The sequence below is a fragment of the Saccopteryx bilineata genome, chromosome 6, assembly GCF_036850765.1.
Source record: "Saccopteryx bilineata isolate mSacBil1 chromosome 6, mSacBil1_pri_phased_curated, whole genome shotgun sequence".
Lineage (NCBI taxonomy): Eukaryota > Metazoa > Chordata > Mammalia > Chiroptera > Emballonuridae > Saccopteryx > Saccopteryx bilineata.
This window is the reverse complement of record NC_089495.1, coordinates 76356115-76362680: the sequence shown is the minus strand read 5'-3', so window position 1 is coordinate 76362680 and position 6566 is coordinate 76356115. Positions and strand designations below refer to the sequence as shown.

At 38.2% G+C, this 6566-nt stretch overlaps 1 non-coding gene across 1 annotated transcript; it reads left to right on the top strand.

Annotated features, from left to right (window-relative positions):
* The first annotated feature begins 4915 nt into the window (after window positions 1–4915).
* On the top strand, window positions 4916–5128 carry LOC136309678 (small nucleolar RNA U3). The gene has a single exon (XR_010726355.1). It is a non-coding gene; the product is annotated as a small nucleolar RNA U3 (small nucleolar RNA).
* Window positions 5129–6566: the final 1438 nt, after the last annotated feature.

The window sequence follows — 6566 nt, the reverse complement described above, 5'->3', positions numbered from 1 at the left end:
TTTTATAATCCCTTTCACCAGTCTTATTCAACATAGTTCTGGAAGTCTTAGCTACAGCAATCAGACAAGAAGAAATAAAAGGCATCCAAATTGGAAAAGAAGAAGTAAAAGTGTCATTATTTGCAGATGATAGTATACTGTACATAGAAAACCCTAAAGTCTCAGTCAAAAAACTACATGACCTGATATATAAATTCAGCAAAGTGCCAGGGTATAAAATTAATACACAGAAATTAGAGGTATTTTTATACACCAACAATGAACTGTCAGAGAAATTAAGGAAACAATTCCCTTCACTATTGCAACCGAAATAATAAAGTACCTACATGTAAATTTAACCAAGGAGGTTAAAGACTTGTATTTGGAAAATTATAAAACATTAATAAAAAAAATTGAGCAAGATATAATACAAACAAGTGGAAAGAAATATACTGTGTTCATGGTTAGGAAGAATAAACATCATTAAAACATCAATATTACCCAAAGCAATCTATAAATTCAATGCAATACAAATTAAAATACCAAAGACATGCTTCAGAGATATAGAACATATATTCCAAAAATTTATATGGAAACAATAAAGAACACAAATAGCACCTGCAATCTTGAAAACGAAGAATAAAGTGGGAGGTATTACACTTCTTTTTTTTTTTTTTTTTCATTTTTTTTCTGAAGCTGGAAACAGGGAGAGACAGTCAGACAGACTCCCACATGCGCCCGACCGGGATCCACCCAGCACGCCCACCAGGGGGCGACGCTCTGCCCACCAGGGGGCGATGCTCTGCCCATCCTGGGCGTCGCCATGTTGCGACCCTCCTGGGTGTCGCCATATTGCGACCAGAGCCACTCTAGCGCCTGGGGCAGAGGCCACAGAGCCATCCCCAGCGCCCGGGCCATCTTTTGCTCCAATGGAGCCTTGGCTGCGGGAGGGGAAGAGAGAGACAGAGAGGAAGGCGCGGCGGAGGGGTGGAGAAGCAAATGGGCGCTTCTCCTATGTGCCCTGGCCGGGAATCGAACCCGGGTCCTCCGCATGCTAGGCCGACACTCTACCGCTGAGCCAACCAGCCAGGGCGGTATTACACTTCTTATATCGAGTTATACTACAAGGCCATTGTACTCAAAACAGTTTGGTACTGGCATAAGAACAGGCATATAGATCAATGGAACAAAACAGAGAACCCAGAAATAAACTCATACCTTTATGGACAATTGATATTTGACAAAGGAGGTAATAGCATACAATGGAGTAAAGACAGTCTCTTTAACAAATGGTGTTGGCAAAATTGGATAGCTACCTGTAAAACAATGAAACTAGACCACCAACTTACACCATTCACAAAAATAAACTCAAAATGGATAAACGACTTAATATAAGCTGTGAAACCATAAGCATCTTAGAAGAAAACATAGTCAGTAAGCTCTCCAACATATATCACAGCAATATATTTGCTAATTTATCTCCACAGGCAAGTGAAATAAAAGACAGGATTAACAAATGGGACTATATTAAACTAAAAAGCTTTTGTACAGCTAAAGACAACATGAACAGAATAAAAAAACAAACCACACAATGGCAGAACTTATTTGACAATATGTCTGGTGAGGGGTTAATAACCAAAATTTATAAAGAACTTGTAAAACTCAACACCAGGATAACAAACAATCCAATAAGAAAATGGGCAAAAGAAATGAATAGACACTTCTCCAAAGAGGACATAAAGATGGCCAATAGACAGATGAAAAAATGTTCAACATCACTAATCATTAGAGAAATGCAAATTAAAACCACAATGAGATACCACCTCATACCAGTCAGAATGGCGCTCTTTAACAAAACAACACACAATAAGTGCTGGCGAGGATGTGGAGAAAGGGGAACCCTCCTGCACTGCTGGTGGGAATGCAGACTGGTACAGCCACTATGGACAACAGTATGGAGATTCCTCGAGAAATTAAAATGGATCTGCCTTTTCACCCAGGCATCCCTCTTTTAGGAATATATCCCCAAAACACCATATCACGGACTGAAAAAAAGAAATGCACCCCCATATTTATGGCAGCATTGTTCACAATAGCCAAGATCTGGAAACAGCCCAAGTGTCCATCAGTGGATGAGTGGATTAAAAAACAGTGGTACATATATATAATAAAATGGAATACTATGGGGCCATGAAAAAGAAGGAAATATTTCCTTTTGCGACAACATGGATGGACCTGGAAACTATTATGTTGAGTGAAATAAGCCAGGTGAGAAAGAAAAATATATGACCTCACTCATTTGAGGAACCCAAGGAACAATGAGAACTGAGGAACGGAATTGAGACAGAGGAGGGATCAAAGGGACCAGAGGGAAAGAGAACAGAGGGAAAGGGGTGATAGGATGGGATAATCCTGAAGGGAAGGGGGGAGGGCCCTGTAGGGAGGCGCAAGGGAGATGTTGAGGGGAATAAAGGAGAGGGGGGCAACCCTAGAATCTATGTAAATACAATTAATTAAATAATAAAAAAAAATCTCACAAATTAACAAAAAAAAAGGAGAGAGAGAAATATGGGCAAAAGTGAATAAATACTTTACCAATGAGTGTAACCAAACAGCCAACAAACATATTAAAAGTATATAATCTTATCTATCATCAGGAAAATGCAAAAGAAAAGCATAGTTAGATACTACTACTACACACAGAGGAATTGCTAAAGTAAGGATAATAATATATTAGGTATAACCACTTTGGAAATGTATTTGATATCATCTAGTAATACCAGACATATACATCCAGTGTGATCCAAAAATTCCTTGGCTAGGTGTAACAACACATAGAAATGTAGGGAGTGGGAGGGTGTTAGGAGGAGAAATGTGTTTGGCTATTTGTAATAGCAGTGCTTTTAACTACAAAACTTAGAAATGACCCAAATATACTATGGTAGATGGATAAATAAATTGTAGTAAATTCATCTGATTTAATACTATGCTTCAGTGACAATGAACTACATTTATACTTGGCAATATAATGTTAAAAAAAGCCAGGCACAAATGAATATGTACTGTATAACTCTAATTATATAGCATTGAAAATGAGGCATAACTAATTTGGATTAGAAGTCAATATAAGGGATACCCATTGGTAGGAGAGTTGACCTTGTGAAGGGACAGAGGTAGTTGGGTAGGTGCTGGACTAATTATTGATTTGGCAGCTGGCTACATGAGTATATTCATATTGTAATAATTCATGGAGCTGGATACTTATCATCTATGCATCTTTCTCAATGTTAGCTATGCTTTATTAACAAAGGTCATTTAAAAATGTTTCTCCTATTTTTTCCTTTCACCTGCCCCAAACCAGATTAGTGACCCTCCAGGATGGCCAGTGAGCGATGAGATTTTTCTGAGTCTCACTTTTGTGCTTTTCGTCATCATGCATGCACTAGTCACGTACTGACTTCAGTTGTTTTCAAGGAGCTCTCTGACAACTTTAGTCAACCTGTTATGCTGTTGTAAAAATCACTCTCGAGAGCTGCAACATCTTTACAACACCTTGAAAGCAACATCTTAAGGTTTGTTTTCCTCAATTCACAGATAGTTTCTCAAATCTGTTGTTCCAGCAACATATTTCTGTAATTTTATTAACAATACATTTATGTCCATGGTTTTTGAGCCTGATGAAAGCGTGTCTTACCCGTGGGCACAGGAAACAGTGTGAACCATCTGATGTTACGGATTTCTGAATTTTGCTCTTACTACTGATTGATGTGAAATATATTTTATGTCAAAGTGCCTAATACCTTAAAATGCTCTGTAGAAAGGCTGTGTGAGTCAGATGTCTGCCAAGCCCTGCTGCCCGATCCCCTTGGGGTTCGTTGTCATCACGTTCGTTTCCGGTTCTGCACTTGCGCAGAACTCTTCATCTCTCTTAGGTTTCAGCTCCCAGGCCTCTTCTCATTTTTCTGTTGCAGATAGAACCTTAGGATGGCCCCATGACCTCTGACCCCTATTCTTATTCCCCTGATTATTTTACATTGTAAGGTAAATGGGATGGTGCAGGTGTAATGAAGGTTACTAGTCAGCTGACTTTAAGAGAATCTCAAAAGCAATACTATCTGGGTGGGTCCAAACTAATTACATCATCCCTGTAAGATAGACTTTTCTCCAGAAGATAGCAGAAGAGAGATTGTAAGCATGAAAAGGATTTAGTACATCATTGCTGCCTTTGAAGACAGAGCGAGCCATGTGCAAGGGCTGGAGAGTGATCTTCCATTTCAGAGACTAACACCAGCTGCGAGCCTGCGAGGACAGAGGGCCTTGATTCCTCCACAGCAAGAACTGGAGTCAGCCAGCAATCTGGCAGAGTTTGGAAGCATATTCTTTCTACAAAGCTCCCAGACTTGATGACAACTTGATTCTGGACTTGTGAGAGCCTAACTCCATCAAAGCTGCCCAGATTTCTGACTTACAAAACTGGGAGCTAAAAAATGGGTATTTATTAAAGAAGTCATCCTTCTGAAATAGTGTGCTAAGCTGATAAAAGGGTATTATTTTAAGCAGCTAGGTTTTGTGGTAATTTGTTATGCAGCAATAGAAAACAAATACACCTACCCAGATGTGGAATTCATCACTGTTTTATTTCCATGATGCAGCAAACAAATGTGAATACAAAGACATTTGTGGGTTTTTTTTTTACAGACTTTAAATGAAGATTTAAAAGGTAACTATTAGAAATATATTGCATATTTTTTAAACAATTAACCAAAATTTTGAAGTTAAGATTTTTTTATTACTTCAAATCCACTTGACTATTTATGACAAATCAAGAATCAACCTAAGTTCAGCAATTCTTTTTCAAACTACATCCTGGAACTGTATTAATCAGTTCAAAATAAGTATCATTATCGTGTCCTAACTAAATGACACCCTTCTTCTTAAGACTATACTTTCAGGGATCATTTCTATAGTTTGTTACTAGAGAAGTTTCTCTGATCATGAGAGCACCCGAAACCATGAGAAGGAGATGCAGTGTTCTCTCTTGAGCGTGAAGCCGGCTCATGGTGTTGCTTGTGCAACTGCCCTTTGCCATTGATGATCGTTCTTCTGCTCACTTGGGAGAGTAAGAAGGAGAGAACACTGTCTCAGTGGGAAAAAAAATGACACCATTCTTACCAAATACTCAGCTTTACATACATGATCTATCTTAATCTTTAAAGCAACCTTGGGAAGCAGTGATTATTATGCTTAACATAAATATGAACAAATAAGGTACAAAAACTTTGTCAATTTTGGAGATAAGGATACAGAACCAAGGAAAAGAGGGGTGTCAGCATAGAAGGTCAGAAGATACACCATCTTTCTAAGCCTACCACTCATTAAATTGACAGTGATTAACCAAGTTTATATTCTGAATATCTTAAATGAAATTAATAAGGAACTTTAAAGTTTGGGGATGAAAGACTTATTATATATTACAGAGTGTCTGTAAAGTCATGGTGCACTTTTGACAGGTCACAGGAAAGCAACAAAAGATGATAGAAATGTGAAATCTGCACCAAATAAAAGGAAAACTCTCCCAGTTTCATACCTATTCAGTGCAGTTCGATGTGGGCTCACGCACAGATTTTTTAGGGCTCCTTAGGTAGCTATCCCGTATAGCCTCTACAGACTTGTCACTGACTGATGGCCTACTAGAACGGGGTTTCTCTACCAAACTGCAGGTTCCCTTCAACTGCTTATCCCACTGAGTAATGTTATTCCTATGTGGTGGTGCTTGGTTATAAACGCACCGATATTCACATTGCACTTTGGTCATGGATTTGAATTTAGCGAGCCACAGAACACACTGAACTTTCCTCTATACCGTCCACATCTTGACTGGCATGGCCGTGGGCTGCTCCGCTGTATACACAGTGTTACGTCATCATCTGCGCATGTGCACATGCTGCCACATCATCCTACAGAAACTGGGAGGGTTTCCCTTTTATTTGGTGCAGATTTCACATTTCTATCATCTTTTGTTGTTTTCCTGTGACCCATCAAAAGTGCACCAAGACTTTACGGACACACAATTAAAGTACATTGGAGCCTTGCCTTTGAATGCAAATCTAGAATCTTGATACTACATTTCTAAAGTACCAAAAAAGAGCATTTTAGAATGAATTCTCTGTAGATATGTTTTGCTATTTAAGACAATCTGGCAGTAAATGTCTTGTTGACTTAAGTTACTCGTGAATACTTATGTGTCTGTTTGGGCCAGAATTTAAATATTATGACTGGTAAATATTGACAGAAAGACTAAAAATAAATTAAGCCTAAAAATATTCCAAGGAATGGTAACACTTTAAAAAAATTTTTACATAGAAAATTAAATTTAATGAGTGACATTGATCAATAAAAATACATAGGTTTCAGGTAAATATTTCTATAGCATTTGAACTATTGATTGTGTTGTATACCCATCTCTCAAAGTCAAATCACTTTCTGTCATATATTTGTCCCTCTTTATTCCTTTCCCCACAACTTCCTCCCCTGGTAACCACTTTACTTTTATCTATGTCCATGTCATTTTTATATCCTACCTATGT